Genomic DNA, 20,798 nt, shown 5'->3' with positions numbered 1-20,798 from the left:
TATTCATTATGAAAAACCAGGCCTGTTTGTGGCTGTAGAGGAGCAGAGTTGGCCACCCCGCTGTACCAAGGCTTTTCTCCCATTCCGCGGCCGAAGCAATATCAAGTGTGAAAAGACATGCATTCATTTCAAACTGGGCCCCCAGTGCAATCGGCAAATGAGCTGCCGTGCTAAAAAGGACATACTAGGGATAAACTGTGCGTCCATGGCATCGGGCGTCCAGGAGATGTGGCTGTGCGCAGGTTAGGAAAACCGCGCACAGCCACATATTAGGAAAACACTCATAAATAGAGCATTCGTTTTCCTAACCAGACTGCCTTCAAGAATTTTTTTTTTTCATGCTGTTTCCTGTGGTTCCTCCTACTTTACCGGTAGTATCGGGACAATACTAAGTAGGAGGAACCACACAAAAGCAGAAATGTTTGCTTTTGAGCCCTTGACATGCGTCAAAACGTAACGCCAGTGCTGGGGGCTGGCTTTAAAGTCTTGAGTGTAAAAACGTGTATGTCGGGCGCACGCTGATTTTTTTTGCATTGGGAGCAATGACTTAACCACCTCATCTACATGGCAATTACATGGGATGAGCACTGTTAGCTGTGAGCGTGTTTAGACGCGCATTTTGGACGCGCTGATCCCCTTTTTGCATCGGGTGTTAGCCTAGCACGTCTAAAATGCGCATCCAATCATGGGCTAGCCTGTGCGCTAGCCTGTGCGCACGATATTACATTGGCCTCTCTGTGTCCACGGGAAAAATGCTTAGTTAAATGAGGCTCTAAATTTGCAATTAGACTAACGTGGCCACCGCACTGCTTTACTCATATCGATGACATCCTGGAACAATTTAACAGTGGAAGCAGCTGCAGCTATAATTCTACAATTGAAAAGTCAACTAGACATATTTCCAAAGGAATAGGATATTGGTGGGTAGTGTATACTGCAACTATAGGGATAACGCACTGGTCCGTGGATTTTAAGCCAATCATCATATCTGGGATTGGGAAATAATTTTTTTTCCATTGCTGTCTATTTAGCTACAGTTGCACAGTTTTGTGCTTGCCGGATTTTTTTTGGTTCCCTTCCCCTGGATTGCGAGATAGAGGAAAACTATTTGGCAATTAAAAGAAAGCTGAACTTGGTGACCTCTATTTCTCCTTCAGCCCAATCTGTTGGCGATATGACTCTGTCAGTCTGCACAGATTTCAGTCCAGAGCCATAGAAATACACAGCATTATTTAATGATTTAATGTGCTTGGTCCTGTTTCTGTGAAATACATATTAGAATGGAATTGTCATTTTCCTTGTTATTTCTTTCTTGCCTTTATTTTAAATGTTCAATAATTAAAAATTGTGCATGCATGTGTGTGTGTGTGTATATCTATGTCAATAGAAAAATTGCATCCATTGAAAAAAGTTTTGTTTATACATTTTGTTGTTCTTCTTTATAACTGCTTAGAATAGTACATTTTTGAGTGGCTTATAATTCATACAAAACCATTTATTTATTATTAGCATTAGTAAATAATTTTTATAAATTATCAATTATTAAAAAATCCACAATAAGTTAGCTTATTTTGTTTAATGTTATTTTGTAAATGTACTTTACACAAAAAGTTTTTGTGGACAAAAGAATATATCAGTCATTCACCTATACATTCCCACATTCATACATACATAACAATAATACAGCATATATTAAAAACAGAAACATTGTTCACACCTTAAACAAAAATATATGTTAAAAAACCTTCTCCGTGTAACAAACCATATATTGAATGACCAGCGGTCAAAAATGGCAGCCCCAAACAGATTCTCATTAACAGATGTGTTGTGCCCATCGGTCGCAGACGGCTGCAACCTCTGTTGCTCACCTCTCTTCTCCCTACGCCAGCGATTGTTGGAAGAATAGCGGCCTCTGCCTGCAAACGCCGCCTTCCTCGGCATCCCCGGGACGGCGTGGGCGATCCCGTCCGCCATCTTGAAGTGGGGATTACCTAGGGCACGCGCGCGTGAGCCAGGCCCTCTCTTATTCACGTCATGGCGGGAACCTCGGGGGCATCCCCTCCACATGACGTCACCCGCCAGTGTATTTAACCCATCCAGCCTATGCTTGCTACGAGTTAGCAAGGACTTCCTTCCTGCTGAATTCCACTCCACTTGGAGATGCTTCGCTATCCGAACCTGAACTGTTCCTGTACTCTGGGCCTTGAACGCTTGAGGTACCCGCTCCTTGGGGGCCTTGTTGCGTTCTGGCTATCTGCTCCTCGGAGGGCCTTCCTGCCTGGAGAATTCATCTACTTTTGTTTGGGTCTCAAGCCTTGATTCAGCCTTGTGAGTACGCTGCACGCTTTACCACCATCTTGCTGACGGTGTACCCCGTGCCTCGGGCCACCACCATGCTCGCCTCAGCAAATCATCTACACTTCAGAGTGAGTACTCTCATCTCTTCAGCTCAGCTGCCCTCCTGTGCTTCTCTTCTTATGTCTGTGTCGATTCTCGGTGTACCCCGCGCTGCAGGCCACTACCGGATCTACCCTGAGAAGTGTACCATCTCCAGGAGGAGTTCTCTGGCGTACCCCGCTCCGCGGGCCATTACTAGGGAGGGATATCATCACTGAGTCACTATACTACTCTGGACTGTGTCTTTCTTTCCCACTCTGTGGGTATTTCATCTACATTCCAGTAGAATAAAGTCTCATTGCTTCTGTGTCCGTCTCAGTTGAGGCCACGCCTATCGTGGTGAGTCCCCACAGGGCTCCTCCCTGTGGGTGGAGACTGCTCTCCTACGATTCAGGGTTCACTACCATACCAGATAATAACAAGATGTCTGGCCAAAATATCAATATCTGTCGGTTCTTCAGAAGCACAACCACAACAGGAAAAAGGCAGCTCCAAACAAAAGGTTCTGGCAAATAGATAAATAAATGAATAATGCCTTTAATGTCTATCCGTTATTCATCCTCAAAACCCAATTTTTATAAACCAAAACTTTACAATGGGGATGGTAACTTTCAAATTGGCACGCAGGCGTACATATGCATGTTTTTAAAATCTGCTCGGCGCGCACACAAGGCCGACATATTCGCGCATCCCCTAATTAATGGTGTGCGTTGGGCTTTTAAAATTCACCTTTACGTATATTTACAAAATGTGTATCAGTAAAGCCTTACACATAATACATCAATTGATCTCAATTATTTTATGGAATTATTTATTTATCTATTTATTTATTTGCCAGAACTTATTGTCCGCCTTATTACAAGAAAACTGTTCAAAGCTTGCAACATGGGCACACGATGGCATCTGTTACCTGGGTAGTATCACACTTAAAGTGCCCCCTAAGGCGATGATAGATCAGCAAGAAAGGGTGCTGAAACTCGCATATCTGCATGCTGTTTTCACAAACAATGAATTTGCCATCTATAAATTTACCCCCATTCCTGGGGTCCTGCTTTAATAAATAGGGTAATTACATTTCTACAGCATCTGTCATGCTTCCATCTCCAGAGGTATCCATTCCTTTCTGCATGTCATGTTTGCAAACTTGTTTTAATGCATGTACTATTTCTGTCCAAATAAGTAAAAAAAAATGGGAAGTGAGCAGGGCTTCCTAACATATAGGGTACTTTCTCAATGTGTGTGATGAATATGTGGTTAGAAGATGGCAGGGAGCTGCTAGGAGTGGGATTTATAAAGGCAGAACCCCCTCTGTTATGACAGGACTGGTGGGATGCAGGGTACTGATACAGTGCTTAAGACCTTGTGTGTGAAGCTTCAGTGCCTCTATCTTACTAGCCTGTGTTATGTGGAAGGGGATTGTGATGCCATGATAGTAAAGCTTTTGATTCATCCAGTTTCATTCACATTTTTATCAAAGGTAGTGTCCACTAACCCCACTAACCCCCAACTCATGCATTTCATGTGCCTTCAGTATCTCTGATAGTTAACGTGGAATGGACTTGGTTTTTGGGTGCTTGCCAGGTTCTTGTGGCCTGGATTGGCCACTGTTGGAGGCGGGATGCTGGGCTTGATGGACTCTTGGTCTGACCCAGTATGGCATGTTCTTAATGCCAACCTTTCATGGATTGGACAGCTGTAAGTGAAAGATGGACAATGAAGAATATATGAATTGGAAAAAGTGGGTTTTGTTTTTACACTTGGGCACATGCTGGCCTTGCAAGCCTGAAACATCTCATGCACCACAGCTTACTAAGGCATTGGTGGTTTGTTTTCTGACTATCGCACGCATTTGTTTCCCCCTGTGTTTGAGTGCTTGGGTTTTCCCTGTTAAACCATGTGGGCCTGGCTTGAATCAATGTTGCTGTGAGTATGCAAATGAGAAAATATGGAGTCTGAAGTGTGGGCAAGTGTTTTTGGCTTCTTGCCCTTAGATCTCATTGATATCATGATTAGATCATGCTCACTGTGATCTTCAGTCCCCCTTTTTTTCTGTAGGGGGACTGATATCACCCGAATGACTTCGCTTGTCCATGAACTAATAAAGAGACTCATGCATAGGGAAATGCAGCAGCTAATGCATTCTGTGGCACAGAGCAAGGCAGGCCAGAAATGCTTCCGTATATTCTCATTATTGCCCAATTTGCAGCAATTAGGCTTCTGCGCTACTTTAGAATAGTGATTTTTTATTTTTTTTTTTAATTACTTCCTCAGCTTTCCTGAATACTAATTTGCCATAATTTCCTTTGTGGTCTCAGACTGGGTGAATCGAGCCGTATATGATTGACTTATGTTTGCATGTATGTTCAAGAAAATTTCAGAATAGAATTATCAGATGGGTCTTGAATCTGGAGGAAGGAAGTGAAGAGAGACATGGTGATAAATAACAAGTAGTTAGCAGCCTCCTGTGCTATCCTGGCTGAATGCAGATGGTTTTGCATTGTAGCTGCTGCTGCAAGACTTTAATGACAGGTCTTCTAAATAAGAGAGCCTTTGTGGTTTCTTCGCTAGTACAGCTTCTGCATCCTCTACCAGGATAGCAAAGGTGCAGGAAGAGCAAGTGTGGGTTCCTATGTTTACAGTGTGTTGATAGCAACTGTAAAAATAAATAACACCCTGTGAGCATGACTGCAATAATACAAAATGTATTACTTTATCAAAACATGAACCCCGGTGGATCAGGTGGACCAGTGACAAATGAATAAATGCATATTTGCTTATAGTCAGAGCTTTTTTTCTGCCAGTACCTGATGGCACTTAGTACTGAGACATTTTTTTTCTCCTGTGTATCTGTCTCTGGGAAATGAAAGGAGGGGGCATGCTGGATTAGGGAACAGAGTTATCTCTTCTTTGCTCCAGTCTTGCCCCTCCCATTCTGAGCTCTGCAGGTTGTTGTCTGGGAGGGGAGAGCCTGGACAGAGCAGGAAGAAGAGGGCTGTTCTTTGTAGGACACCAGCCTAATATGCCAGGTCAACGAACAATGCAGAACAGCACCAGAACCTGGTAATTGTTCATACTATTAACCATGTACCGTGTAATTGTTTAATTACTGTTATTAGTATTATTGATATTCAGCACTACCTAGCAGATAAGTAGCAACTTAGCCAGCTAAGGGGGTTATTTTCTAAACCCTTATCGCATGCGTTAGGGACCTAACGCACGCGATAAGGCCATATCGCATTTTTAAAAAGGGCCTTTTCGCATGCAATATGATGCAAATTAGGGGGAGGGGAGGAGTCGGGGTGGGGAGGGGGCGGAGTCGGCAGTGTTTTCGCTGCCGGCAATAATGTTTCTAATATTATCGTCGGCAGTAGCATGCCAAATAGCAGTGGTGCGAAGACTGCGGGCTTTCTCAGGCCCACCCCCCCACCCCCCGTTTTCACAGGATTCACCATTCTGCGTTGAATGATGAATCCTGGCCTAAGTGACGGCCGCTGAAAATCCAGCTACGTTCAGTGGTCATTCCTTAGCTGGCTAAGTACTTATCTGGCTAAATAGATAGCTGGATATCTAATGGTCGAGCAATGGGCAGACCGGGGAGGAACTACTTATCTTTCTATCATAGCCGAATAAGTGCTGATATGTAGACATATCCGCTTATGGCAGATGGATACATATTAGACTTGCTCAATAGAAGGTCCAAACTTTAGCCAGTTATGAGTTATCCGGCTAAGTGGCGATTACTCTGGGGATATTCAGCAGCATAGCCGTCTTGCTGATTATCCCATGTAAGATAGCTGGATAAGTCTTATCCGGCTAAATTACATAGCCAGATAACTCTGAATATTGGGCCCTATATATATTACTTTGCAAACACATGTACACATTTTATCATGACAAAGTTTACTGAATCTAAATCTGAGAAAGGCAACAGTGGGGGAGGGAGAGGAGAGAGAGAGAGGAAAGCACCAGTAGTGTTCCTTCCCCGTTATGCTTTTCTCATGCTGTGATGGCAGAGGAGACATCAGTTGGTGAAAGGGCTGCTCTATTATGCCTCCTGCCAGTAAAAGGGAGGATGAGAAGGGATCATGCTGTGATTGAACCCTGAAGCCAGCTGCAGGGATTGGGACATTTGCCCTGATTGGCCCTATGCCCATTCTTCTAACTGTAGTATAGCCACAGGTAAGCAAGTCAATCAGCACTTTCTGGTGGCTTGAGAAAAGGAGGCCCTGCCACAGGGTGTTATTAAAGCTCTGTTGTTAAAGCTGAGAGATAGCAATCTGTTATTAATGGAATTGCTGGAGATAGCAATCTGTTATTATTTAGAATAGTTGTGGGTGGATCCTTGGACCAGTGGCAGGTGACCACGCCCTCGGGGGAGCTCCCGAGAGGAACCACTGGTCAGGCTTAGTATAGGAGACAGACACACACTAGTTCTTTTATTAGACAATATATTAAACCACCAGAGGTGGCAGTAGTGAGCTGGAAGTGCCCGGCTGGGCTGTAGTCCCTCAGTTACTGGAACAGCGATCCCAAGGTGGCTGAGCTGTAGAGAAACTAAGAAAGTGAGTAGATAGGATATACAGAGTTCTGGAACAAGTCCTTGATGATAACACTCACACCATAGTCTCTTAAGACAGCCCAGAAGTTGGAATGCAGTAGGCCCTCGAGGAGCGAGTACCTGGTCCCAGGGAAATCTCTAAGAGATAGATGGAAACTCACTAATGTTGTAAGCAGCGATGACTTCTTAGCAGAAGTGGTATTCAGGAGCTGATCCAGGACATGGGCCCTCGAGGAGTGAGTACTGGTTCTGGACTGCGACCTGAAAAGAAAAAGAGCAAGGCCCCCAAGGAGCGGGTACCTCTAATGAAGTCCGAGGAGGCAGAGTAGCTAGGTTTGTGGAAAGCAAATCCCATCCGCAACGATACCCTTGCTAACTCGTCTTGTTAGCGAAAACTGAGACCTTAAATATCTGGAGCTGATGATGTCATCTCAGGGGGACGCCCCTGAGGTTCGCACCAACGCCGGTACATCAGTCGGGCCACGCGCCCTTCGGCATCTGGTCAACATGGCAGCTTGCAGCATCGAGTGTGGGAACGCCGGAGGAGGATGGCCTGGAGATGCCGCAGCAGCTAGCCTTCCATCAACCCCGGAGGGAGTCGCCAACGAGGTAAGGTGGGCGGAGCAGAGACATCGGACAGCGACAGACACAACACAGGGCTACCACAAAATCCCAATCTATGGCAGCCTAAGAAGAGAAGGCCTTGCAGGAAGAAGAGGCCAAGAAGAAATTGGAAGGCACTGTTAGTGTATGTGTATGTGGGGAATAGAAACCTATGTGGGAGAGAGAGAGAGCAAGGGAGTGAGTGCCTATGTATACTTGTGTGTGTGTGTGTGAGAGAGAGAGAGAGAGAGCATGTGGTGGTGAGAGTCTGAGTGTGTGAGAAAAAGAGCACGTGAGAGTAAGAGCCTGTGTGTGTATGTGTGAGAGAGAGCATGTGGGAGTGAGAGCCTATGTGTGTGTGAGAGAGAGTGAGGGCATGTGGGAGTGAGAGTGTGTGTGTATTTTTGTGTGAGTGTGTGTGAGAGAGATAGAAAATGGAGTGAAAGCCTGTGTATGTGAAAGAGCATGGGGGAGTAACAGCCTGTGTGTGCGCGTGAGAGAGAACATGTGGGAGAGAAATCCTGCATGTATATGTGGGAGTTAGAGCCTGTGTGCATTTGTGTGACAATGTGGGAGTAAGAGCCTGAGTGTGTGTATGTAAGAGAGCATATGGAAGTGAGAGCCTCTGTGTGTGTGTGTGTGTGTGTGTGTGTATGCATGTTTGTGTGTGAGAGACAGAGCATGTGGGAGTGACAGCCCGTGCATATGAGAGAGAGCATGTGGAAGTGAAAGACTGTGTGTGTCTGTTTCTGTGTGTATGAGAGACAGCATATGGGTGTGAGATCCATTGTGAGTGAGAGAGGGCATGTGGGAGTGAGAGGTTGAATATGAGAGAGAAAGAGAATATATGGGAGTGACTGTGTGTGTGTGTGTGTGTGTGTGAGAGAGAGAGCATGTTGGAATGAGAAATTGTGTGTGAGAGAGAATGTATATGGGAGTGAGAGCCTCTGTGTGTGTTTATGTTTGTGTGTGAGAGAGCATGAGGGAGTGACAACCTGGGTATGTGAGAGAAAGCATGTGGAAGTGAGAGACTCTGTATGTGTATGAGAGAGAAAGCATATGAGTGAGATCTCTGTGAGAGAGAGAGTATGTGGGAGTCATAGCCTGTGTGTGTGTGTGAAAGCATGTGGGATATAAGCCTGTTTTTGTGTTAGAGAGAGAGCATATGGGCGTGAGAGCCTGTGTTATTGTGTGTGTAATTGTATGTGTGAGTGAGAGAGAAAGCAAGTATGAGTGACAGCCTGTGTGTGTGAGAGAGAATGTGGAAATGAGAGCCTGTGTGTGTATCTTTATGTGTGCATGAGAGAACATGTGAGAGTAGGGAGTAGTTACCAGTGTGTGTGTGTGTGCAGGAGCTTGCATGTGAGAGAGCATGAAAGTCTGAGAACCTGCATGTGAGAGTGAAACCCTGTGTATGAGAGTGGGAGCCTGCATGTGAGAGAAAACATTGTGAAAGTGACAGTGTATGAAAGAGCATGTGAGAGTGAGAACCTCTATGTGTGTGTGCGAGAAAGCATGTGAGAGTGAGAGCCAGTGTAAGTATGTGAAAGAGAGCTTCTGTGATATGTTTAAGGGAGGAAGGGAAGAAGACGGGAAAGAGAAGAAATAGAAAGAAAAGAGAGATCCTGAAAAAGGAATTAGGAAAAAACAGACCTAGACCAACCAATTAGAAAAATATGATCAGACAACAAAGGTAAAATAAACAAAAAAAATATTTTGGTTGTTTAGTAATTAAAATATCACATTTTTGAGAATGGGCATTTTGTATACATTTGTGTTTTGCTCTTTCTTCAGTATTCCAATGAAAACTTTGGTTTCTCAGGCTTTCCATTTCAGTTTTACCTGCATATTTCAGTTTCTAATTTCTAGTCCTTTATTAGGTATTAGGTAAGGGTTGGACTGTGTTCTGCGTGTGTGACTGAGATGCAGTATTTCTGCTAGCATGTAGTTTCTCTGTAGGGATTTGAATCAATCCAGCCTGTTCTGTTTCCACAGTAGATGTTGTATTAGTGTTCTCGGGCCTGTTGTAACATTTGCATTGCTACCTTTTCATTAAAAAGTCTTGAGCATTAGTGCTTTTATGGTATGGTATGGTATGGCAAAGTTCTAGGTGTCTTGTTTTTTGGGTTTTTTTGCAGCGATTTGTATTACTTCAAAAGTGTTTGGCAGTGGAGGGAATTTGATTTTCTGTTACTGAGGTGACACCAGAATTTGAATTTATATTTTTTTGCATATTGGATTGTAATGTGAACTGTCCTAGTTCTCTTCTGCGCCCGTGGCAAATCTTAAATTCCTATGTTTATTATGATTATTGTTATTTTATTATAGTTAAGATGTTCTTTGCCTTTCTGGAAAAAAGATTCATAAAAGAATATATTGATATTTGTTTTATGACATGATTGATTGGATATGTTGTTTCTGTTAAGTGTTTTTTGTTTACTTTTTACATGATATTGTTGTGGATTTATAAACTGCAATAAATTTAAAATAAATTAATACAAATGAATATGGCATTTTTAATGTTGGGAAGTGCTTGAAATAACTCAGTTCAAATATTTTAAAATGTCACTCATGATTAGGGATGTTCGAAGGCTGAACCTATCAGTTCAGGCTTCATTTTCGGCCTGCCACAGGAAATTTCATATTTCCTGCAGTTCGGGCCTTTAAAAATTGAGGAGACCCGAATTTCGTTTCAGTGCGCACTAACTCCGAAAACAATTCCCAAAATTTTGGGAAAAATTCGTTCGGGTTTCGGGCTCCCCGAACCAGGATGAATGCACATCCCTACTCATGATGCAAGATGGCTATGGTAGACTACTTAGAAATCCACTGTCAAATGCTCTCTAAGGCATAATTTGTTGGTAAGATTACAACCAATAGATTTCAGACCTGTATTCCTATTGCCCACCGATATGAACCTTGGGCGTCACAAAAAATCAGTTCTGGCCCCCACAAAAATCAGTTCAGGCTCTGCCATTGTCCCCTACCACCCAAGAATGGCAGTGCATCTGAGTTCCAACTTCTTCCTTTCTAGAAAAAAGCACTGTTCAGAGCAAACTTATATGCTATCACCAGCTCTATAGGTATTGACTGGTAGTGAACCAAAAATTAAAATATTGTAAAAATAACACATTGTACACAGTATTATATCATGCAAGAAATCAGAAACGCTGTAAAGAGTATTTATGTAAAAAAAATTTCAGTTCGGTTTGTTATTTTGTTTTGGTTGTCATTTTGTTTTGTTTTGTTTGTTTTGGTTACCAAGTCCATTTGTTTTGTTTACCATCTTTTTTTGACTCTATGAAACTTGCTGGCAGGCATTAGCAGCAGAGGCAACAGCACCCCAAGACACCAAGTACGGCATGAGCATCTCATGGCACCGAAAGAGGGGCAGAGGGCACCTACAGTGACATGAATAGCCCAAGTCAACATGAGAGGGGCAAAGTAGCACAAATAGTGAGGCTTTGTTGGGTTGAGAGTATTGGGATGAGGAGGTATCTGGGCTTGTTTTATATTTATTTTATTGTAACTCCTTTAAGTGGCTTCTGATAGAGCAGATTATAATCAAGCTGAAATAAATAAATCAGCATCCCAAGGCATAGAGTGAAGGGTATGGCAGCAAGCACAAAGTCTCAAGGTATAGAGTGAGGTTAGGGACTTATAGGCCTGGATTTTCTAAGGTCGCAGACCTTAGAGAATCCGGGGGGCGGCGGGGTGAAGCAGGGGGCGGTCCTGCGATAGCAGACAGTATTTGCACCTCCACGGTGTGATCGTGCCGGCTTTCGCACCGAATAACTTCACCATAAAAGGTGTAGTTATCGGCGCGAAACTGGTGGTGATAAGGAATCTTACCTTTCGCCGCCAGCGATGTGTCCGCAGCGTCGGCACCGGTGCCGCCCTGACTCCTCCTCTTCCGGGGCCGACTCCACTCCGACTCCGCCCCGAGCTAGCTACCGCACGCGAAAAGTCCCTTTTCGCGTGCGGTAGCGTTAAAGAATGACCCCTCTTAGTGTTACAATCAATGTGTGGACACACACAGACAACAGATCAGAAAGTCATTTTTGTTACAGAGAACAGTGAATTACTGATGCTTGCTATGTACACAGGGACAGTAATTTTAACTAGGTGCGTGGGTGCACATGTGCACATGTTCATTAGCTCGCGCCCAGGGATGCAGCCATTTTATAACATACGTGCATAAATGCGTGCATGTTGTAAAAGAGCCTGATCATGCGCACATGTGCGCAAAATTTCAAATGGCCACACGCCTTTGCGCACAAAGGCCATTTTTACTGTGGGGGGAATTTAAAAGACATGCGTGTCGACACCATTACCAGTTTTACCACTTCATTCCCAGTTCACACAGGAATAGGACTTTCAAACCCTCCTAGTTTAATAGGCTCCCTTCTCCCCTGTTAGCCCTGACCCTTAAAACCCTACTGATCTATCTATTTACCTTTATTTTATTACTTACATGCCCTCCATAGCAGAAGTAAAGTTACGTGGCAGGGAACCTTGGCACGTGCCTGTGCGCATAAGTATTTATGCACTAATTTGAAGTTGAAATCCAAGAACACCCTTGGCCCACCCAAACCATACCCATTCCCCTTTTAGGAATTTTTCGTTTGTGTGAGTAGCGGGAGATATATGTGCATTCAGGTGGCTTTTAAAATCCCCTCGCTGTGCACCAGCCCGACATATTCGCATATCTCCTGGTTTTGGCGCACATCAGGCTTTTAAAATTCACCTTTAAGAACTTAGAGGAAGATTTTAAAAGGCTTGCACGCACGTCCATGTGTGCGCAGTTCCTGGCACGCTCACAGACACGGCTATTTTATAACATGCACGTGTCGGCGCGTGCATGTTATAAAATGCGATTCCTGAGCGCACATGCGCACCAGATTTTAATGGTGGCCTCCTCCACGTGTGGGGAGCGGATTTTAAAAGAATCATGCAGCAATGCAATCGGGCCTTTGCCCAGTTCCCTAACCCTATCCTTCCTCCCTCTTCCCCTCTCCTCCCTGACTCCTAAACTTGCCCTAGCTATCTCCAATGTTTTTGTTTTTATACTTACTGCTGCTCTGGAGCAAAAGTAAAAACCGTGCGCCAGACGGCTGCCAGCACTTGTTTCCCCGGGACGGCATCTAATCGTGTTTTCCCAGCCCCCTAGCCGGCCACTTTCTTCAGGCCTGGCACTTCTGTGTGTATCGAGAGTTACACGCGTGGCCGGGCCCTTTCTAAAATGCACTCTGTGCAAGCATGGTCCGGCCATACACGTAACACCTGGTATTTGCATGTGTGGGCCTTTTAAAATCGACTTGTTAGTGCAGAAGCCACACAGAAGAATTAGTACAGTGTCACTGAGTCTTACACAATGAAAGCAGGCTGCCCCCATTACAGGGAGTCATTGGCCTCTGTGTACATCCTGAAAGAAAAAAAATTCTCTCTCTCTGTTTCTTACAGATACTGACACATGCTGCCTGCCTACTGTAGAAGAGAAGTGCAGTCTTACCTTGTTGATATACAGTTACATTCTAGCCCTCTGACAGAGAGATTATTGGTTCTCCTGATGCTAGCAGTACAGGTAAGAAAAAGTGACTGAAACTGTAAGAGTACACCTTTTTTTCACCTCTAAAGCTAAAGCTTTTTCTTAATCTTTTCTTTAACTCTGAAACTTTGAAGTAAGGAACTTCAAAATCTCTGGCTTCTCTCCAATAGAGGAATGACAGAGAACAAAACAGTCACTGATTGCTCAAAGTGCTCTTAGTTTCACTTTCACTAAAATGATAAGGTCAATCCATTAGCTGCCAGTAATTGAAAAAGTATTGAAACATGATTAGTCCTGCTCCTTCCTTGTCCCATCCTATCCGTCTCTGTTCTGTCGGACTTTGCTTTATGGGACCAAACTGAATAAACCAAAAAGGAACCAGATTTTTCAAGGGACTGTACCCATTCAGTTTGGATGGCCCAAAATAAACCAAAAATTGACTCATTCAGATCAAATTTCACATTTGGATCATCCAGTTGCACATCCCTAAAAGCTGTTCCTAGTTTGGTGCATTAAAAATATTCTTATAGCACGAAATTTCTTTAATTCGAAAATTTTCTATTTGGTGCATGAGAAGTTTTTTTTTTATTATTATTCATTCATAGGGACCTTCATTTTTCAGCTTTTATTTTATTTTTCCCATGAATTTATCAGTTTATTACAAGAACAGAAATATTTACCTTTTTTCCACACGTATGTCTCTCATTTTTGTTCTTAACCAGATCCAGAAGTAAATTTCAACAGATTTCTTCTGGCGGATCTGGCCAAACATTCAGTGATGATGCATGGTGGGGTTTCATCCGATTCTCTGCAAATATTGGTGAACCCTCAAGAAACCTACAGCGGATAGTCGAGTCGCTGAAATCTGCAACATGGTTTGGTTAGAAATCTTTGGTGAACTTGCAGATTTTCCCCACAGGCTCATTAAATTGGTCACAATCCTTTTCTGGTCAGTTTTATGCACCTCTGGCCAGTTTCATGCTCTTAGCACCTTCACACTGGTAGCTGCTATTCTCTTCTTAGATTCCATTATCTGCTCTTCTGTAACAAATCTCAAGATGAAATCACCAATCATTTTTAGATAAGTTTCTTTTCTCACTATTGTATTTATTTCTATCATGTAATATATTCTATGTTTTAATTAAGGTCTGATCCTTTGTGTGCTTTCTTTCCCTGTAGGTGCTCAAAGAAGTTTCTGAAATAAAAAATTACACTTCAGGTAAGTATTACTTTGTATGTCTTTAATATTTTCTGTGTAAATGTCTATTCTTTATATGTATCTTTCTTTCTCTCACTTGCTATCTCTATTTTTCTTGTCTGTAGGTGTGCATAGCTTAGCTTAATTTCCTTTGATGCATTGCATGAGCCAGGACTAGCTTTCATTGCTCCTGAGCGTACAGTCAGGAACACCCAGGACATAGAGTAACTTTGTCTGATAGAGTCCATTGCTTGAGTCCTCTGAGTACGAGGACTGAAGATCTTAAACTTTTGACCATGTAATCTGTTCAGGAACACCTACTATCCTACTTTTAATAACTTGCAAAGGAACCCAGCTACACTAGTTGCAACTGGTGCTACTAGTGTAGCTGGGTTTAAAAAAGATTTGGATAAGTTCCTGGAGGAGAAGTCCATAAACTGCTATTAATCAATAGGGAATAGCCACTGCTTATTGCCAGCATTAGTAGCATGGGATCTATTTAATGTTTAGGTACTTGCCAGGTATTTGTGACTTGGATTGGCCACCGTTGGAGACAGGATACTGGGCTTGATGGACCCTTGTTCTGATCCAGTTTGGCCTATCTTATGTTCTTATTTACTAACTAACCTTTCACCGTGATATCTTCCGCAGCCTATGTGTACACTCAGTGCATGTCCAGATGGCTTATTGTACTGATAGTTTTAACTAGCAAAAGAAAGGAAAATTAAATTTTCCTTAACTAATTTGCTAAGAGGAAAAACTGTGGCTTCATTAATAAGAGGCAATCGGAGCAAATGTATTTTAGTATAAATAAGGTTACTGGTTACTGAATCTTGGACTTACTTTGACCAAGTTCAAGTATAGTGTGCTGAGGACAGGTTCTTCAGGTACTCACTCATACACACTCTCCAGTTTCATAGTCGCTTTTCTTTTTCTGATAAAGTATTAATCTGTTTACAGTAAATTGTAAGTTTATTTTGTTGAATATTTATTATAATCAGTTCTAGGCCCTTTCAAGGCCACAATCTAGATTTATTATCATAGATACTTATTTTTCCCTAGCTTTGTTTTTCAATTTTTTTAATTTACAGAAATACCAGGCTTAGGGTTAAATTTTAAAACATGTGTACTGTTCCAGACGCGCACACATGGATGCGCACATGTTATAAAATACGATTTCCCAAAGCACATGCACACTCAATTTTTCTATTGGCGCATGCATGTGCAGGCAGGTGGCATCTTGCATGCGCAAGGGGTTTGTTTTTTTTAAAAATACACATGGTGACACTATCCGGCCTACACCAGTTCCCTCCCAATCCACTCCAATTAAGTAGCAGAATGGGAGGAAACTTTCCTATCCCCCTTGCTACGCTACCTCCCTTTTCCCTCTCCTCCCCGACCCCTAAAATCCCTTTTCCTATCTTTTTTTTTTTTAATTTTGGAATTTACCTCATTTGAATAGCTGAAGTAACAGTGAATGCTTTCCCAAGACAGGGCCTAATGGCCGCTGACCCACTCGGCCCCCGCCCCCTCATCCCCCCCCCTTTCAAGGAGCCTGGCACTTCCGTGCATACTTGATAAAGCCTTAAGCCCAAATTTTAAAAGCTCGGTGCGCGCAAAAACCAGGGGATACACACGTGGCCGGGCCATGCATTTTTAAAACGGCCTGGCCAAGCATGCTTTCACTTGGGCTTTGGTATATTCACAATAACTTTAATGTTGTTCACCAATCTGGTTATGGCCAATTCCTGTACCTTATCTATAAGATAGGACATACTGATTATTTAAAGGGCTTATGTATTATTATGCAACCCTCTAACCTCCGCGCTGAATTTTTGTTAATTTTCCATTTAGTCTTCCTTTTTTAATCAGCTACATAAGCTGAAACAATTTGCTGTTCAGCTGTAATTTACTTTTAACTTTCAGTCTAAATTCCTTACCTCAAATAATTTTTTTCTTATCATATAATATTTTCATTCACCTATACGCATGTTATAAAATGGGGCATACATGTGCGCACGCCAGGTAGCGCGCGCACATGTATGCCCAATTTGAAATGGATATGCCCAGGAATCTATTTCCAGTTTTCTCTTAAAAACATCCAATAATGGGCCAGCCCGGCACCTCAATGGCATGCAAGGAACTTGGGTTCAATTCGCTGGTCTGGTCTTCCACTCCCCTGGTTAGTTCGAGCTCGGATTGTGGAGGCAGCATGCAAAGCCCCTAAGGGGAGGGAATGTGAGAAGATAATTTTAGGCAGTTTAGCTAGATCCCCAGAAGACTTGGTGATGCAAAGAGAGCTATGGATGAGAATAGGCTCCAATGATTTATTTATTTATTTAAAGGCTTTTATATACCGGAGTTCATGCACTAGTGCATACCACTTCGGTTTACACAGAACAAGGAACAGAAAATTACATCAAACAGATTGAACAATTAAACAAATATACAATTACATCCAACGATTGGGTATAAATAACATGGCTAACTTAGTAGGAACTTAGAGTTTGAGGTAAAGGAGAGAAATAGTACCAAGTGGTAACAGAACAATGTTAATAGCTAAATAATAAATGTAAATAGTAAATACAAATTCTTATAATAAATACAGGTGCTTACAGATTACAGTCTTCATGAAAAGTTTACGTCTACAGAATAGGGTTAAGTAAATAAGAACTGGCGGTTATTTCTATAGGAGTGAAGACTTCAAAAACTGAGGTTATATCTGGATTAAGAGGTATTGGTGTAGCATGCTCAAATATTTAATGATTTGGAATTGTGAGACTAAGGATAAAAATTAGGAGTTGTTTGATATGATTATAAAAGCGAGAATGATTCAAGTTCTGGGATGTGGTTTTGAGCTAGACCTTTAAGTGTAGGCTTATGTAAAGAGCCAGGTCTTGAGTTTCTTTTTGAATTCAATCATCATGATTGATGATTATGGATCAATATGTATATATATTACATATAATTTAAGTACAAGGATTGTAAAAGCTTGACACTATCAGTGGTCTTTGTTTTCCCTTCATTCCTGATACTCCCTGACACGAGTGAGCTGATAAAGTCAAGATAATCTCAAAAGACATCTAGTGTCTCTTAACAACTGGGAAGATCAGAGACTAGTACTGAAATACCTTCCTAACAAGTTGGTTGTAAAAAATTTTTTTAAGTGCACCTAACTTGCAGACATTGGACTAAAGTCAGAGAGAATAAGATATATAAAGCTGTGTGCAACAGCGAGTCACTGAATACACCACATACAAGAGAGCGAATAGCTTCTTTAAGTTGAGTTCCTGGCATCGTACAGTCCTTCATCTTTGAGAATACATAGCAGGGAGGACCTATGAGGAGAGTATTCTTTGTATAATATCTTTTCTTTATTCTTATGATTGCAATCTTATTTAATTGATTAATCTACCTAATGCCTACTGTGTTTTGTGCTTGTATTGATATTCATTGTGATATTGTTTCTCTTTGATTTTGTACCATATATTTACAACATTTAGTAAACTAAGTTTTGCTTTACCAGATTGTGTTTAGAGTCTTATATGAGATAATATATCTGCATATGGCCACCACGTACATTTGGCATCACGAACAGGATTATATACATATTATGTCATTGAACACTTTATTGGGGATGAGATTAGTGATTGTTTGTTTTCTAGAGTGTTAAGACATATTCAGAAAGTGACAAAACGAATACTTGTCCTTTTTGCTGTTAATACTGGAATCATGTGTAAGTCTAGCACTATTCCCGGTGACTAGGTTTTTTGATAGCTTGTCTGGCTGGACAAGTTACAAACACTTTAATATTCCAGGACAATTACTGAACCAAATAGACACTGCAGATTTAAGGGACCTTATAGCATTAGGACAAAATTCTGATTTGATTTCAGAAATTGTTAACTGTCTTTTCCAGCGAAGACTGGCAAATATCAACAACTGTTTGAAATCAGGTTTTATGCTTTTGTCTGATTACCGTTATGGTTTTGATTACCATTGCAGTAAAAAACTGCTGTCTGCCCAATTCCCAGAGCAGGGAATGGCTGCAGATCCAGGAATCACAGCCCAGTCTCAATTTACACATGTAGTTGACACGCACAATTGTGTAGGGATTCAGAATTGGGTCATGGGGGAACACGGCGGCTCCTCTATTGGGGATAGTGACAATTTGGTTGCTGTAGAGGCAATTATTACTAATGTTAAAGTTTTAGAACTTGAAAGGACACTTTGAGTTAAGGGTTTAACAGCAGAGAGAAAGGGGGCAAGTAGGAGATGCAGGAAAGTGTTTTTCATACGCAAATACAAATGGAGGAGAAAAGTTGTTTAAATGAATTGATTTTTCTGTATTAAAGTTATAAATGGAATTAAAAATATGGGGAAATGAGTTGAGTCTCATAATAAATTAATTTGATTTAGCAAGAATGTTTAATTCTGTTTGGACTGAAGTGAAATCTGTAATTTGTCAACGTGATAACAGGGAATGTATACCCCTCTTAATGGCTAGCATTGAATTTGTACAGAAACTAATAAGGTTTGGTTTCTTTAAGCAATTGGTAAATACTTGTGTGAAACAGATCAGCATTGCTCTATGGAAATATAATACATATTTTGTTTAAACTTTCTTTTTCATTCCTGCATTAGGCAGATGTGCAATGTAGTCTGTATGTCTGATAGTGAAGATCTCGCTACAAGGGGAGGCAAGATGAAAAAAAATTCTTCTGGTCCTGAATCATCAGACCAGAATGCCTATCATGTGACTGAATGTATTCATAAGTTTTTTTATTTTTTATCCCTATTATATGTAATGAAATATTATAGATACTGTTTATTTAGTGAAAGAACCTATATAGCAGAATGAGTTGAAACATGTAGTTAGTTTCTGAGTGCCTTGATCTTTGAGCAAAGCAGATGTTTGTAGCGGTTTATAAGGAGATCTGATATAAGGGATGAGATAAGCTTTCTTCTTATCTTATTGCTTTTTGCTTCAGAAATTATAGAGAAAGATTTCTTCCTATCATAGAGTTTCTTTTACTTAATTTGAATTTTTGTTTATTTCATGTCAGGTATTAATTCATGCACATGCATCTGACTTAATGATTGGAGTGCAAAGGTTTTGCTTTAATTACAAGCTTCGAGAACATTGAGAGATCTGTACATGTCAGTGATCTGTACATGTCAGTGATGCTATGACTTGGTGGAGGGAAAACCATCACATTCTTTGCAACAGAAAGACCCCCTTCAAACTTTCATTTTATGGACTGAAGTGCTTAGAATTTATGAATGCATAAGGTCTGTCTTTATAGGGATTTTTTGTCCCAAGGGAGATGGTCTTACTTAGATACTGTTTTTATTTGTTTTATGAAGCAATATGTCTCTATTTGAAATGTAATAACTGATTATCATGATGAAATATTTTTATGATACACTTAGTTAATACTTAGTTACATATGTACTTCCAGATGCCATTATTTTGTTTCTTACATGCATGATAAAGTCTGAATTGATGCAGTTTTATTAGTCCTTAGTTGCTATTCTCTATGTTCCTGGTATATGCTGTCTGCATGTCCATCTGACATTCTGATAGTACTTTTTCTGCATTAACACTATAACGCATGTAATAATAATGCTAGCAAGTGGTGCAAATACAAATCTTTGGAAGGGGTGGGATTTAGGGAAACAAGGGGCAATATCACACCGTGCGATAGCATAACACATGCTATTGCACGGTTTTAACACCGGAAATAACTACACCTTTTTTCCTGGCTAATGCCAGGTGCAATGGGGTAGATTTTCAAAGGGGTTCACGCGTACCCCCGAAAACCTACCCCAAACCCCCTCTGCACGCGCCAAGCCTATTTTGCATAGGCTCAGCAGTGCACGCAAGCCCCGGGAGGCGCGTAAGTGCTGGGGCTTGCATGGAGAGGCGTGGCGGGGGGCGTGGTGGTCGTGACGCGGCGTTTCAGGGGCGTGGCGCGGGTGACGTGACATTTCGGGGGCGGCGCCGCAGGTGTGGTTTCGGCCCGGGGCGTTCTGGGGGCGTGGCCGCGCCCTCTGGAACAGCCCCTGGGTCGGGTGATGGCGCGCCAGCAGCCCGCTGGTGCGCGCAGATTTACGTCTGCCAGAGGCAGACGTAAATCCTGCATACTCTTGTTCGCGCTCACACAAAATTATAAAATCTACCCCAATATGTGCAATAAGCCTGAAATGGCATATTGCCATGTGCAATATGCCCGAAATGGCCATAATGCAATTCATGATACAGTTTTAGAATTGCATTTTGGTCATTCCTGGGCTTGGGGGGGAGGAGAGAGAGAGAGAGAGAACCTCTGGGGAGGCCTTCACAGTGTGCTACTATTTATATCTGTATAGGATGGTCATCTAATAGCTCAAGGTGAGGTGTTGGTGGTGGTTTAGGGTTTAGGGGCCAGTTTCTCATGTAGAGTGAAACGTACAAATAGCACAGTACACCTCAGTGAAGATTTGACATCACT

At 41.9% G+C, this 20,798-nt stretch overlaps 1 long non-coding RNA gene across 1 annotated transcript in view; it reads left to right on the top strand.

The window, feature by feature from the left end:
- LOC115089512 overlaps positions 1 to 20,798 on the top strand; it is a 91,889-nt gene that overhangs the window by 6,675 nt on the left and 64,416 nt on the right. The window contains exons 2-3 of the long non-coding RNA XR_003856131.1: positions 13,022 to 13,142; positions 14,286 to 14,325. This is a non-coding gene — a long non-coding RNA (uncharacterized LOC115089512). The remainder of the gene's footprint in view (positions 1 to 13,021; positions 13,143 to 14,285; positions 14,326 to 20,798) is intronic.

Source organism: Rhinatrema bivittatum, chromosome 4 (assembly GCF_901001135.1).
Source record: "Rhinatrema bivittatum chromosome 4, aRhiBiv1.1, whole genome shotgun sequence".
NCBI classification, from domain to species: domain Eukaryota; kingdom Metazoa; phylum Chordata; class Amphibia; order Gymnophiona; family Rhinatrematidae; genus Rhinatrema; species Rhinatrema bivittatum.
This window is presented reverse-complemented; position numbering and strand designations above follow the sequence as displayed.